General features: G+C 43.2%; 1 protein-coding gene across 2 annotated transcripts in view; it reads right to left on the bottom strand.

The window, feature by feature from the left end:
- orai2 (ORAI calcium release-activated calcium modulator 2) overlaps positions 1-16,182 on the bottom strand; it is a 28,583-nt gene that overhangs the window by 1,004 nt on the left and 11,397 nt on the right. The gene's annotated exons all lie outside the window — the stretch shown is intronic.

Here is a 16,182-nt window from a genome sequence, read left to right on the forward strand (position 1 = left end):
TCATTTTACACTAATGCTTAACTTTGTCTCCAAAATATGCAGGCTAAGCATGGACTACGAATATATTTGTTGCAGGCAGTGGGCAAAAATGCAACAGAAAAATCTATTGTATACACAGCAAAAGGAAGACTTTTCTTCATAGGAAGCTCGTACCTGGAGGGTTTTAAAGCAGTTTTAACATTAACAAGTTGTTTTATTTTGTGGTACATCATCTGTAGTTTGTAGTACATCATCTCTAGACACTTGGACCAATTATCTCATAAGGTAATTGGGAAAGATTGATTAATGTTACCTTACTACAAAATATGGATAGAAGGACCCGGGTTCCTTGGGAACAGAGCACCATGTCATAAACATGAATTAACGGAATGTGTGTTATCAAACGTCATTTCGTTTGGACCTCAAGGGGTCCAAATGACAAATAAATTGAATCTTGAATCTTGAATTAATACCAGCGACAGGACAACGTACTGTGGCTGCTCAGCAACCCAAAATAGCGTTGCCAAAGTGACAGCAAAGACTATGGTGTTAAACCTTTCATGAAATTGTGAAGAATGATGATGGGATATCTCAGATTAATGTAACTGGATCAGTTGCTAGAATTTTAACTTTGCCAAGCTAGTCTCTTCACTGTTCAGTAATCATATAGATAATATTACAGGGTCTGGTTTATTTTAGCTCCTTTTTGTCAGCAAAATTCTGGAGCTAAAATTAAAGACGCTGATATAACTTTGAATAAGACCCACAATGCCTAAACATGGACTAACGCCAGCACTTTTACGTGAATAAATTGCTGGATTGCTCATTTTTAGCATTTTCCCACCAGAGTTCAATATTCTTTTTTTTTTTTTAAACTAACCACATCAAGAGAGAAATGCATAATGGAATAATTCATAGTAATTTCCCTAAAACTATGACAAGATCAGCTATTAAAACAGTTGAAAATCTAAAATAAAAAAGGACAAATATTGAGATTTACGGCTAAGTGCAGGAACAATGCTCATCATGCAGAGGTAAGTGTGAGGTAAAGCGAAGATACAAGGAAATGCAGATGCTGAGATCTTGAGCAAAATACATGTGCTGGTGGAACTCAGCAGGTCAGGCAGCATCTGTGGGGGGGGGGGGGGGAGGGGTAATGGGACAACTTTTTTTGGTCGGGACTTTTCTCTGATGGATTGTAGTGGGGGTAGGGAACCTGTTGAATCTTTGCCTGTTGAATACTCTCCTTTCATTTGCAGCTGTTCCTCAATACGCAAGTGCACTTGAACACGAGAATCAGCAGTAGGCCATTTGACCCATCAAACCTGCTCTGCCCTTCGATAAGATCAATGCTGGTCTGATGTTGGTCTATTGGAGATGGTCACAAGTTGGCATGCATGCTTGTTCCCCATTCTCCATATTGACTCCCCAAAAGAGCAACACTGTCTGCCGTGAATGCATTTGTTTATTCAATCTTCACAATTCTCTGATATAAGAAATGTATCTCTTCCACCTTGAGGACTAATTATTCAAAAAACATGCCTCAGTAGATTCCTCATAAGGATTTATCCTGTCAAATTCCCTCAATTTTGTTTGCTTCAATAAGATGCCTCTCATCCATCTAAACATGAATGAGCATGGGTCCAATCTTCTCTTAGTCTACAAAGCAACCAATTTCCTTCTGAAATAATGTTACCAAAATTGTTCCCTGCATCCAACTGTATCTAAATGTGAAGATAGACACAAAATGCTGGAGTAACTCAGCGGGATAGACAGCATCTCTGGATAGAAGGAATGGGTGATTTTGGGTCGAGACCTTCAGATCCATGAGGTCTGAATCTAAATGTAGCCTCATGAGCATTCTGAAAGACTTACCTACTTTTCTACATCATTCCCTTTAAATAAAGACACTTTTTAAATTTAATTTCCTAATTTTCCCACATGCTAACATTACTTCATGTACAAAAGTATCTAAATCTCGTTCCATTAAATGATTTCACATTTCTATAATAAAACTTACTCAAATTAACACGTCATATTTCACATTATTATCCATCTGCCACTTGCTTAAGCAAGTTAAGCTAACCTCCTCTGCCTACATGTGATCCATATCCCTCCATTCTCTGCCTATCCAAAATCCTCTTAAATGCCACCATTGTTTCTGCCTCCACCACCACCCCTGGCAGCTCATTCTCAGTCTGAGAAGGCATTGCAATTTATTAAATGGGCATTGAAAACGATAAGATAATAGTACCACGTACGATAACCAATGTGAACCATTAACCAACATTGGATAGCAAAGTCAGTCTCCATTTTATGAGGATCCTTTTGAGAATGATAGCATACAAATGTTTTGCTATTTAATAATGGCAGCCTTTATCAGCATTTCTATGGGTAATCAATCCGACGTGGATCACATGTCCACAAAGCATGACAACATCAGATGGAAAGAATGGTCATGTCATAGAATGTGACAAACAGAGCTAAGATGCACAGTGCAGAACCACGTGAACGACATGTTCTTGCATATCCTCATAGCCTTTGTAGACCCATTTTAGAAATACAGACTAAAGGGAGGGTGCGTGATAGAAAACGATAGACATTTAGTGCTTCAAACCTGTTTCAACATTCATTACTTCTTTAATCTATTCAATGACGTGGTCTCCACTGCCTTGAATGGGCAAGGATTCAACAGGTTTATCACAAAGTGGAGAAATTGCTCTTCTTCCCAGTCCCCGTCTTCTGACACTGTGACCGCTTGTTTTCAATGTCTTCCACCCCCACCCTCCCACCTCCACGCATCCAGTCTGTCCAGCCATTAGACTTTTCCAAATTAAGTGCATATTAGGGAGCCTAACATGAAATGAAAACTTCAGTTTAATTCAGTGCTGGATTGACTGTTGTTAATGGGACGGCAGAAGGGATACAACGACTGACCCAGTGACCGGAAATCCTCAGGGTCATCAGCCACATCCAGGGATGGAAATTTGCTTGGGAATACCTGCTACCACTGTTTCCAGCTCCAAAGTATGTGTGGGCACATTACAGCATGAACAGTGTCCACTCTAGCCCATATGGTAAATAGCTTGGGCAGACCCAGTCAAAATTTATACACGGGGCAGCTGTACACATATAAAGCAGAAGCATGCAAAAGCAATTGCTTACATTTTTTATGAGCCACATACAGTTCACAGGAGAAATCTACCCCCAATAGCTCTTTCATGCAGACTTCAGAAACATGTGGAAAACTGTAAATACAAACCAAAAACACCCGAACAGATCACTCAACAAACTAATCTGATGGTTTCTTTGGATAACACAAGTTTTGGACCTTCATGTTGATGACAACTGGATCCATAGTGCATGTTTAATAATTGTGGATCTAGTATGCAAATGTAAGTATGTATCCTCTTCCAGCTTTCTTCACCCTCCCAACAATCAACGATTGAAGGGGTCTTGGCCCAAAACTTATCCATGTTCTTCCGAGATGCTGCCTGACCTGCTGAGTTACTCTGGCATTTTGTGCCCTTTCGTGCAACTCTGACCCTCAATTTGCTGTGCTGGAACAAGGAACTGTGCTTCACTAGGGTTGATGTCACAATATGTCTGCTGTGCTGGAGCATTTCATAAACTAACATCCATCACACGTTACCGACTACACAAAGAGAGTGCTACAAATTCATGTGCCCACATGCACATTATCCAGCACAGATACACTGATGGATTAACTGACAAAATTATGCACTAGAGTAGGATGGGCATGTAAGAGACAATAAGTTGCAGGGCCACATGAAAAAGTGGAATCAATGGGATTGATCTGCTGGGAGCCGGCATGGACCCAAAGAGCTAAATGCCCCCCTTCTGTGTTATAATTGGTAGTTAAGCAAATACAATCCAGACTAGCACCAATGACATCCAGACCGTATCATGATCCCAAATTTTAATGTCTCTTGAAAGAAGCAACTATAAAGTAAATGTACAATAAAAATTGAAAGTGGAAGAGATTTAACATTATCAGGCTGACTCTTCTTGAGAAACAATATGAAACCAACATTTTCCACTGATGAAAGATATTAATATCCTTTATATAAAATGGAAACCACGATGAATGCGGAAACCTTAAATACAACAGAATATTCTGAAAATATTGGGTCATTTGGCGTCTAAAGACAGAATATCAGTATTTTTTTAAAAAATGCTGCAGATGTGAATGTAGAATAAATTATTATTTAGGTACCTGCGACCTTGAATCAGTTTCCTTTGATAGAGGATGGGAATATTTTAAGTGCTAAATTTGTGAATGCTACACAAGACATTTTGTTCTAAACTGGAATCTTACGCTGATTAATTACTTGTTAAGATTTCTATGGCACTTCATCTCCACAATAGTTAAACAAACAGAACCATTATGACTGTGGTTTATGATTATAATTACATTGGATAACAGCTCATTGCTATTCTTCCCAATATAATAAGCAATGCTTGCAAGAGCATACCTAATTTACAAAAAAATGATAACCTCATTCTTCTTCCTAATCATACCACAACATAATACAGGGAAGATACATCACTCGCACCCTCCCCAATCATTATTTCTCTTTTTGGTCAAGAAAATCTTACTGTAGGTTCTTTCAAAACAGCTAACTTACTTGGTATAAAATGTGTGTTGTGCTGATTTTGTTTTTGTTTTTTTGCATCATTTGCATGCAAATGTGAAAGCTCAAGACATTTTAATCCTCAAAGTGATCCAAATAGTGATCAACAACTTTTATGTTAAAGGCATAGGAAGGAACTGTAGTTGCTGGTTTACACTGTAGACACAAAATGCTGCAGTAACTCAGCAGGACAGGCAGCATCTCTGGTAGAAGGAATGGGCGACGTTTCGGGTCGAGACCCTTCTTCAGACTGAGAGTCAGGGGAGAGAGAGACACGTAGATAAGGTAGGGTAAACAAGACATCAAAAGAGATGAAGCTCAAGGAAAATGTAGAATTGATCATTGTTAGCTAGGAGAAGATGACAACAAAGCAAACAGAGATAAAATGTAATCAGGGAGAGTCAGACTGGTTGGAAAACAGAGAAGCGGGAAGGATGGAGAAAGAGGGAAAGCAAGGGTTACGGAGTTAAAGTAGTCAATATTCATACTACTGGGATGTAAGCTTCCCAAGCCAAATATGAAGTGCTGTTCCTCCAATTTGCACTGGGCCTCACTCTGAGTGAGTGTCAGAGTGAGGCTCAGTGCAGTGCCTAGGTTAGATTTGCAAAGGAGGATCAGGATTATTATAGGTGCCAGGGTAACTGGTGAACAGGACTTGTGAATGACAACGCAAATAGCAAAGCTTCTTTATTTTAGCTGGAAGATTTGTCGGGGGTGGGAGGGGAGGGCACATGAACTGAGTTGTGTCATTTACATGGACAATTGTTTAATCCTGCATATGAAAGTAAACAATATACCTTGGGTTTTAGCCACCACCACAACAATTCACCTGATTTCTCCAGCATTGAAATGTACTACTTAGCTGAGCAATGTCCAATCTTTCCAGTATCAGTGCAGAACAACTCTCATTGAATTCAACGGCCCCATAGCAGAAGTGTCCACATCGTGGGCTGGAAACTGGAAGTATCCTGAACTAATTCTGCTACCACCATCATCTATTGCGACAAGTGATGGCTTCCACTGATTGTGGCCGGAAGCTTGCGTCCTTTTCAGGACGGATTATGACAGCGAGGCCAACATTTGTAGAAAATGGACACGAAAAGAAGAAGATTATTGAATTCAACAGCACAAACCTGGCTGAATATAGACAAAAATGCATCCTCTGCAGGACCAATATATTTAAAAACTGTTAGAGGTTTGTACATTTATAAACCTCAATCATTGAATAACTAGCTTAATATGAAAGGGTAGATTCATAATTATCACTTTTGCTTTACCATCTTATTGTCCTACTTATGGGGTTACTGCTATCTCATAATAAACTAAATGTAAATTAATTCTTATGTTGAATTGAATGCCATTAACAATTTATTGTTTAGACCAGATGAACAGAAGGTAAAAAATTCAGTACAGATTTCACACTGATATTTATCCAGCTGGAAATGTACTCACAATGTGACTGCAGAACAAGATCCACTAGTTTCGCCACACTTGGAGGAATAAAAAAGGTACAACTCATGAATAAACTCATGAATCTCTAAAGTTTAATGAACGAGTAACTGGAAACTGGTTGGGGTTTGGGAAACCAATACCACCTCACATCAACACACAAGGAGAGAAAGCTAAAAGGCAAAAATATTCTTTTTTGTTAATGGTGAGTTAGGTTTCAAATTCTAATGTTTTTGTTTTAATATTCAGTTGGTGACATGACCCCCATATGTTTATATTACAGATCTATGAAATCATATATAACAGATGGAATAGGCCATTCAATACTATTTTGAAAACTGTCCTACATTTGATCAAAAGCTTCTATTAAAGGGCTCTACTAATCACAAAAGTACATATCCTCCTGGCCAAAATGCTCTCAGAAGTTACAATCCACAATATGAACTGTAGTGTTTAAGACTTGCATTAAATCCACAGGTACAATTGAACATTGTAGCATTATATTCCAAAAATATTTGTCGTTTTATGACAAGCTAGCTCAGAAAGTACAATGCCCAATCACCACTACTCAAAGAAACTAAAGAAAGTAACTAGTGGAGATACATTATCAGTACAGCTAGTGATTATCAGGCTGCACCTACTGACAAGCCATAAATAGCAATAAATCACCTTCTTATTTGGCATTCAAGGAAAAACATCCAAAATGTTTTTTTGCTACTAAGAATTTCTATTTCTTTCAACGGCCACTTAAACAGAATTTAGAATCCAATAATAAATATAATCAATTAGTTCTGTTTAACATAGCCATCTGTTAAATTTCATTTTAAATGAATAAATAACTCTTCACTGCAATCCAACCAAAGTGAAACTTCAGAAACAGACATTCAGAAAGTGGAGATTTCCTTATAAGGCTTCCTGCAGAATACATTATTTATTAAACTCTAACAGTACATAAAAGATAGTTTACAGCAAGATACAGACCACATCAAGCTGTATTGAAAATCCCTTAGATCTTTTCATAATCACTAGTGAAAAGGAGAGCATATTACATTAAAAACTCGTCAGGTTGTTGTTTATGGACTACAGCTTGGCTTTTAATACCATCATCCCTTACAAGCTGGTTACCAAGCTCACGGAACTGGGTCTCTGCGCACCCCTCTGCAATCGGATCCTCGTCTTCCTCATCCACAGACCACAGTCTGTTCGAATTGGATAAACCACTTCATCCTCAGCAACAATTAGTACAGGAGCACCTCAAGGCTGCGAGCTCAGCCCCCTGCTTTACTCACTCTCTACCCATGAATGCGTAGCCGGACATAGTGCAAACTCCACCATCAAGTTCGCCGACGACACCACTCTTGTTGGACGAATCACAGATGGGGATGAGTCAGAGAATAGAAGTGAGATCGACCGACTGACCAAATGGTGCCAGCACACCAATCTGGCTCTCAAAATCAGTAAGACCAAGGAACTGATTGTAGACTTTTGAAGGGGAAGGATGAGGACCCACAATCCTGTTCACATCAGTGGGACGATGGTGGAGAGGATCAAAAACTTCAAATTCCAGGGCCTGCATATTTCCGAGGATCTTTCCTGTACCCAGCACACCGATGCAATTATAAAGAAAGCACATCAGCGACTATACTTCCTGAGAAGATTACGGAGATTCGGCATGTCGAAAAGGATTCTCCTAAACTTCTACAGGTGCACAGTAGAGAGCATTCTGACTGGTTGCATCATGGCCTGGCTCAGCAACTTGAACGTCCAGGAGCGGAAAAGACTACAAAAAGTTGTGGTCATCACCGGCTTTGACCTCTCCACCGTCAGGAATCTATCGTAGTTACTGCCTCAAAAAGGCAGCCAAAATCATCAAAGCCCCACACCATCCTGGCCACACACTCATTTTACCATTGCCATCAGGAAGAAGGTACAGGAGCCTGAAAACTGTAACGTCCAGGTTCAGGAACAGCTTCTTCCCTACAGCCATCAGGCTATTAAACACAACAACAAATAAGCTCTGAGCTCTGAACTGCAAAAGACTATTATTATTGCACCATATTTGTTATTTATTGAACTTTTTTTTCTCTTCCCCCGTTATGTACTATGTTTACATATTCCCATATTCTGTTGTGCTGCAGCAAGTAAGAATCTCATTGTCCCATCCAGGACATATGACAATAAAACACTCTTGACTCTTGGCCTTTATGTTGAAAGATGGATTAATCAAGGCCAGTCTGCATGTATTTGGTAAGTGAAGGTCATATCTGACTAATTTGATGGGGGTTTTTTAGGAAGTAACCGGTAGGGTTGAGGACAGAAGTGCATTTGAAGCAGTTTGTGTGAATTTTTGCAAGGGTTCGCTGAGACCTTACATGGCAGTCTGGTCAAAAATATATAATCCCATAGGATCCAAAGAAGAGGGTTAATTTGGATCCAAATTGAACTTCTACTTCAGCATGAAATTCAGAAAAATTAATACAAAAGGATCTGTGACAATGCATATAAAAAGGCATGGAAAAAGAATCAAATAGGAAGATCTTGAGAAACGTGGATTAACTGAAAGACCTTGAATATCCATATTACTAAAAGTCAGTTCTTGACCGGTTTTGGCTTTCTGTGCTGCGATTTCCGAGAGTACGCCGCCACCTACGGCTGACTTTTTTGGCCACCTCTCTCAGAGCCCCCCTCCGCCGCATGTGTGCCGAGGATTTTTCCCGTCGATGAAAATTGACAGAGATATTAATGTTTTTACAAAATTCCCCATTCTCTCTGCTGCCCCTGCTGGAGGGAGGGGGAGGGACTATAAAACCAGGAAGTGGTGTGCCTCAATCAGTCTCTGCAAGTGGTGTGCCTCAATCAGTCTCTGCAAGTGGTGTGCCTCAATCAGAGCTTTGAATGACACTGACAAACGTCTACAGCACTGTGAGCACCCTTAATTTGGTTTGAAAATGCTGAAGCAATGAAGACCAAGGCGGAATCAGCTAATTTAATAGTGGTGGGAACAAGAATTAGCTATAAAAATCTCAAAAGAGACCTCAATCAGTCTCTGCAATGTTCGATGGTGTGCTCTCAATCATAGATTATATTATTCTTTGAATGTTTCACCATCTGTGATAAATGCCTGTGTCTACCAGCACTGTGAGTACAAAAATAAAATTCTGGTATTAATATTTTTTCAAAATTGATCAAAATAAAATGGTACCAAAAAAATAGGATTATCTTAGATATCGGGTAAAAAAAGCACTGTTTCTGAAGAAAATTTAATTACGGGCTAATTGGGGCTTATACTTAAATTTGGAAAAATGCGCCCACACCAACAATAAAAATGTGGATATCAAATATGTTTGAAACATCTCTCCTCTTAGCAGGTAAAGCCCCCCAAAATACGTGGTCCCTGGACCTAGTACAAGTATGAGGTGCAATAGTAATTTAAAAAAAACAAATATATAAATAAGTCCCAGGACCCCCCGGGAGGTAAATCAACAAAAACAGACTTGGTTGGTAGTCCCCTTTCTGCAGAGTTTAATGTTATAATCTAGAGCGATTGTTTCTATTTTCTCCCCCCTTTTCTAGGGTCTATTTTCTCACTTTACTTCCTTCTCTAACCTCTTTTCTAAGGGGCTTTCTTTTTCCCAACTCTCTTGCCCCCCCGCCCCTTCACCTCTTTACTCTCCTTACTTCTACCTTTTTCTTAAAGCTCAAAAAAAATGAAGCGGTACAAAAAATGTATTAAGATATATGTGTTGTGTAGGATTGTAATTTACCGTACTTCTAATAAAAATAAAATTAAAAAAAAAAAAAAAACCCCCCTCTCTCTCTCTAAATATGGTTAGAGGTAAAAAAGCACTGCACCTTACGAGGGATGTCAGCGAAAGACGAGTGAATGGCACCAACGTACGTTCCCCTCCCCTCTCCTCTCCTCTCCTCTCCTCCCCTCTCCCCCCCCCCCCCCCCTCCTCTCTCCCCCCCCCCCCCTCCCCCCTCCTCCCCCCTCCTCCCCCTTCTCTTTCTTCCCTTCTCTCTCCCCCCACTCTCTCTCCCCCCCCCCTCCCCCCCCCTCCCCCCCCCTCCCTCCCTCCCCCCCACCTCTCCCCTGCTCTCAGCACACTCCCTCTCTCCCCCCCCCTCTCCTCCCCCCCCCCCCCCCTGCTCCCCACCTCTCCCCGCCCCTCTCTCTCTCCCCTCTCTCCTCCCCCCCTCTCCTAACCCCCCCCCCCCCTCCTCTTCTCCCCCTCTCTCCCCTCCATTAGCGCGAGTGTGGGGGAGGAGGGGGGGTAGTTAGTGTGTGACGTTGCATGCCGCCTCCCCCCCCCACAAACGCACGTTGGGGGAACAGACCCAACGGGTCTGCAGTTGGTCTAGTACATTCATATATGTTGCAGTTCGAAACGGTGATTAAAGGGGCATGGGATGCATTCCATTACGAGTGGTGACATAAAATGCAAGAGCCGGCAGGTTATGCTAGAATTATGTGCAACATCTGTAAGGCTGCAGCTCGCTTCTTGTATGAATGAATTAACAAATCTCTTTATTGTCATTGCACATGGTACAACAAAATTTAAAAGTCAATCCCACGGTGCGATTCACAAGAGCAATTTTAAATATGTAAGAAAAGGTAAAAATATATACATATTTAAAAAAATTACAGATAAATAACAATAGCAGCTGAGGTAGAACCATTCAGTTGAATGTGAGTGTTATTTCTTATTTTGCATTGTTAAGTTCACACATGGCTATGGGGTAGAAGCTGTCTCTGAGTCTGTTTGTGCGAGTTTTGAAAGACCTGTACCGTCTGCCAGAGGGCAGCAGGTGGAACAGGTTGTGTCCAGGGTGGGAGGGGTCCTTCAGGATGTTGGCTGTCCTGCCAAGGCAGCGAGAGCTGAAGATGTCCTTCAGGGAGGGCAGTGGGCAGCCAGTGATTTTTTGTGCGGTGTTGATGACCCTTTGAAGGGCTCTCCTGTCCGCTGCAGAGCAGCTGACATACCATGTGGTTATACAGTACGCCAGCACACTCTCGATGGAGCAGCAGTAGAAGGACACCAGCAGCTTCTCTCCTCCAGGTTTATTTTTCCTGAGGATCCTCAGAAAGTAGAGTCGCTGCTGGGCCTTCTTGACTGCTGTGGTGGTGTTTGTAGTCCAGGAGAGATCCTCCGTAATTTGTGTGCCCAGGAATCTGAAGTCTGAGACCCTTTCCACACAGTCCCCATTGATGAATAGGGGTTTGGGGGCTGCACTGTTCTTACGGAAGTCTATGATAATTTCCTTTGTTTTTGTGGTGTTTAGGATGAGGTTGTTGTCTGAACACCACGCTGCCAGTCTTTGGACTTCCTCCCTGTAGGCTGTCTCATCTCCTCCTGAGATATGTCCAACCACAGTCGTGTCGTCCGCAAACTTGACGATGGTGTTGTGGATTGGGCGGGGGCACAATCGTGGGTGTAGAGGGCGTAGAGGAGGGGGCTCAACACACAGCCCTGTGGGGAGCCGGTGCTGAGTGTGATGGGGGTGGAGAGGTGATGGCCCAGTCTGACAGTCTGTGGGCGGTTAGACAGAAAGTCCTTGATCCAGAGGCAGATGGGTTGGGAGAGTCCTAAATCCATGAGTTTGGTGACCAGTCTGCTGGGGATGATGGTATTGAAGGCGGAGCTAAAGTCAATGAAAAGCATCCTCACATAGCTCCCCTGGTGTTCGAGGTGGGTCAGTGCAGTGTGAAGAGCAATGGCGATGGCATCCTCAGTGGACCTATTTGCTCTGTAGGCAAACTGGTATGGATCGAAGGTGGGCGGGGGCGGCTTTGAGGCTGGACCAGCCTCTCGAAACACTTCATGATGACTGGTGTGAGAGCGACCGGTCGGTAGTCGTTAAGGCCGCTGATAACAGGCTTTTTTGGTAGTGGGATGTTTGTGGCAGACATCAGGCACGGTGGGATGATGGATTTGGACAGGGACAGGTTGAAGATTTTCGTGAAGACCTCGGGAGAGCTGGTCTGCACATTCCTTCAGAACCCTTCCTGTCACGCTATCCGGGCCGGCAGCCTTCCTCGGGTTCACCGCCCTGAGCACCCGCCTCACATCATGCTCCTGCACAGAGAGGGTGTAGTTGTTGTTGTTGTTAGGGGCTGGTGGGAGAATGGTGACGAGCTCTTCTGGTTCTGCCTCGAAGCGAGCAAAGAAGCAGTTCAGCTCCTCTGCCAGTGAGGCGTTGCCGTCGGCCGTCGTGCTGTTGCTGGGCTTGTAGTTGGTGATGTGCTGGATGCCCTGCCACACCCGCCGTGGATCGTTGTTGTTAAAGTGGTCCTCTATCTTCCTCTTGTGGGCCGCTTTGGCATCCCTGATGCCTTTCTTCAGGTTGGCTCTAGCAGCGCTGTACAGGGCTCTGTCGCCAGACCTGAAGGCGGTGTTGCGGTCCTTGAGGAGAGTTTGGACCTCTTTTGTCATCCACGGCTTCTGGTTGGGGTACACCCGGATGAGTTTTGTCGACGGTGACGTTGTCAACACAGTTCTGGATGTAAAAGTGTACCGTGGATGTGTACTCCTCCAAGTCCTGATTTCCAAAAATGTCCCAGTTTGTCCTTTCAAAGCATGTAGCTGTCAAAGCAAAGTCCTGTAGCTGTGAGGAAGCTCCTTCAGGCCAAGTTTTAACAGTCCTGGTGGCGGGTTGAGCTTTTCTCCTGAGGGGTGTGTATGCTGGTGCTAAGTGAATGGATAGGTGATCCGACTGGCCTAAGTGTGGTAGTGGTGTGGCTCTAAACCCCTTCTTGATGTTTGAGTAGGCCTTGTCTAAAGTATTTTCTCCCTTGGATGCACATTTGATGTGTTGTTCAAACTTGGGGAGTACTGATTTTAAGTCTGCGTGATTGAAATCACCAGCTATGATATGGGCTGCTTTGGGGTAGGTGTTCTCATGTTTGCTGATAGCACTATGGAGGTAGCCTAGGGCTATGCTAGCATTAACATCCGGTGGAATATACACAGCTGTAACTATGACCACTGTAAACTCACGTGGAAGGTAGAAAGGCCTGCATCTAACTATCAGGTACTCCAAATCAGCAGAACAGTGTCTGTCTATGATTGTGGTATTTGTGCACCAGTTGTTGTGAACGTAGATGCATAACCCCCCTCCTTTGCTCTTACCGGAGTCTTTGTTTCTATCCCAGCGAAATGCTGTGCGGCCTGCTAGCTCAATGGCTCCGTCCGGTACAAGAGCGTGTAGCCACGTCTCTGTTATTAGCAGAATGCAACTGTCCGCGATTAATTTGTTTGCAGAGACCTGTAGTCTTAGTTCGTCCATTTTGTTGGTGATAGATCTGGCGTTGGTGAGAATGAAGCTGGGTAGCGGTGGTTTATGTGGTTGTTGCCTTAGCCTAGCGAGTAGACCGGACCGGCGACCACGCTTTTGCTTCCTGTGCCTCCTCCATCTCCGGCGTTTGCTGGGGCCGACAACAATCCACGGAGAGCCCGGTGTCCTGGCTATCTCCTCCAGTATGTTGCGTGAATGCAGAAAAACACACTTAACTGCCTGTTTACACTGTAATCCGATAATCAGAAGATCCTGTCGGCTGAAGGTGAGATTCGCACGACAAAACGTAACATTGTCAAACAGACATACAAACAAAAACACATTAAAAAAGCACCGAAAGGGAGAGCTTCGAGCCGCTGCGACTGTGCGCGCCGCCATCTTGTAATGAAATGGATATAGAACAGGTCATGACATAATTAGAAAAATGATTGATGAAGTGTTACCAGGATAGGGAAAAATTTAGCTATGAAGACTGGATAGGTGGAGTTATTTATTGGGAACTGAGGGGGTTGAAGCAAAACTTGAATGAGTTATAATAAATTATTAAAGATCGAGACAAAGAGGAACGATGAATTTCCCTTAAATGGGGGGGTCAAAAACCAACCATAAAGACAGTGGTAAACTAGGTACTCATTGCCGGAAGAGGTTGTTGAGGCATATTTAAGAAGTGTTTTTTTTGTATACTTACAGAGCATTGACCTACATTGCAAGGATCAAACACTGGAAGATGGGATTAGGTTAGATAGCCTTTCTTAAGAAAAAATGAATCCGTTGGTGCAGATGAGATGGGCTGAACTTGAACAGATATAGTCTGCAATAGTAAACATAATTGAAGTGATCTACGTCTCAAACATACATCTAACTGAAATTAAATTGCAGCATTATAAAATAAATGTACTATTAATTCAATGTACAATTTTGCAAAAATAGTGATTTCAGTTAACAATTCTTTAGTGTTTTAAAACTGGTGTTGATCCTTTCATAATACTTCAAACTTGAACCAGCTACATTCACTCTGGATGAAGCAGATAGGCTTTCATAATCGAGAATCTCTCCTCAGGAAGCAAATGGATTAAAATGTTAATAGATACAACTTGTATCGGAAGGAAGTGTTGTTTCTAAACATTTATTGCTGAAATAGGAAGGCAGTTCTGGCAGGAAATATTGCAGTTGCAAGATTTCAAGGCAAACAAGTCAACCAATTATTTCAGATTACTTGAATTTTGATCAGCATTTTAGTACCTTTCCCAAACCACTTCTCACCCATCCCCTGCTCAAAGTGCTTCATAGACAACTGTGAATGGTAATATCAAAACACATAGCAGGTTTGTACCTGCCAGTGAGGTAATAACTAGATCAATGGCTTTCAAGTGTTGAGTCAGGAAAGATTCCTTTGAAACAATGCTGTGCTGATTTGAAGACATATTGTAGTTCAGTTTTTGTCATATATGCAAGCTGGTGCCTCAAAATTAAAGATGAAATCATGTGGTTAAGTCTTTCAAGCTATAATTGAATCCAGTCAGAAGTGAGGATAATAGGCACAACTAATGGATTTCTAGGGCACACAAAAATGCTGGAGAAACTCAGCGGGTGCAGCAGCATCTATGGAGCGAAGGAAATAGGTAACATTTCGGGCCGAAACCCTTCTTCAGACTGATAGGGGATGGCGGGGAGAAGGAAGGAAAAAGGAGGAGGAGGAGCCCGAGGGCTGGGAAGAGACAGTCCGAGGGCTGAGGAAGGGGAGGAGACAGCAAGGGCTAACAAAATTGGGAGAATTCAATGTTCATGCCCGCAGGATGCAGACTCCCCAAGCAGAATATGAGGTGCTGTTCCTCCAATTTCCGGTGTTGCTCACTCTGGCAATGGAGGAGATCCAGGACAGAGAGGTCGGATTGGGAATGGGAGGGGGAGTTGAAGTGCTGAGCCACCGGGAGGTCAGGTAGGTTCTTGCGGACCGAGCGGAGGTGTTCGGCGAAACGATCGCCCAACCTCCGCTTAGTCACACCGATGTAGATCAGCTGATATCTAGAGCAGTGGATGTAGTAGATGAGGTTGGAGGAGATACAGGTGAACATCTGTCGCACCTGGAACGACTGCTTGGGTCCTTGAATGGAGTCGAGGGGGGAGGTAAAGGGACAGGTGTTGCATTTCTTGCGGATGCAACGGAAAGTGCCCAGGGAGGGGGTGGTACGGGAGAGAAGGGAAGAATTGACAAGGGAGTTGCGGAGGGAGCGGTCTTTGCGGAAGGCAGACAGGGGGGGGGGGGGGGGGAGATGGGAAGATGTGGCGAGTGGTGGGGTCATGTTGGAGGTGGCGGAAATGACGGAGGATTATTTGTTGTACGTGACGGCTGGTGGCGTGAAAGGTGAGGACTAGGGGGACTCTGCCCTTGTTGCGAGTGCGGGGATGGGGAGAGAGAGCAGTGTTGCGGGGTATGGAAGAAACCCTGGTGCGAGCCTCATCTATGGTGGAGGAGGGATGCCCTTGTGTGGAACGCCTCATCCTGGGAGCAGATGCGGCGTAGACGGAGGAATTGGGAGTAGGGGATGGAGTCCTTTTAGGGAATGGATTTCTAGTTTGGTTTTAAGAAGTTATTGTAATTTACCATTAAAATTGATTCCGAATGTAAATGCAAGAAATAGCACGTCCTCACTCGCCACCTCGGCTTGTCATCCAAGTTGCTGCCAACTGGCATAGTTCAGGATGCAAGGGTCCTTGTTGAGGGATCTGCCCTAGTCCTAGGGCTCTAGAGTGTTGCCAAGGACAAATATCAAATGCCACGAGGAAATCATCAACCATGTGA

The sequence above is a fragment of the Leucoraja erinacea genome, chromosome 28, assembly GCF_028641065.1.
Source record: "Leucoraja erinacea ecotype New England chromosome 28, Leri_hhj_1, whole genome shotgun sequence".
In the NCBI taxonomy this organism is placed as follows: domain Eukaryota; kingdom Metazoa; phylum Chordata; class Chondrichthyes; order Rajiformes; family Rajidae; genus Leucoraja; species Leucoraja erinaceus.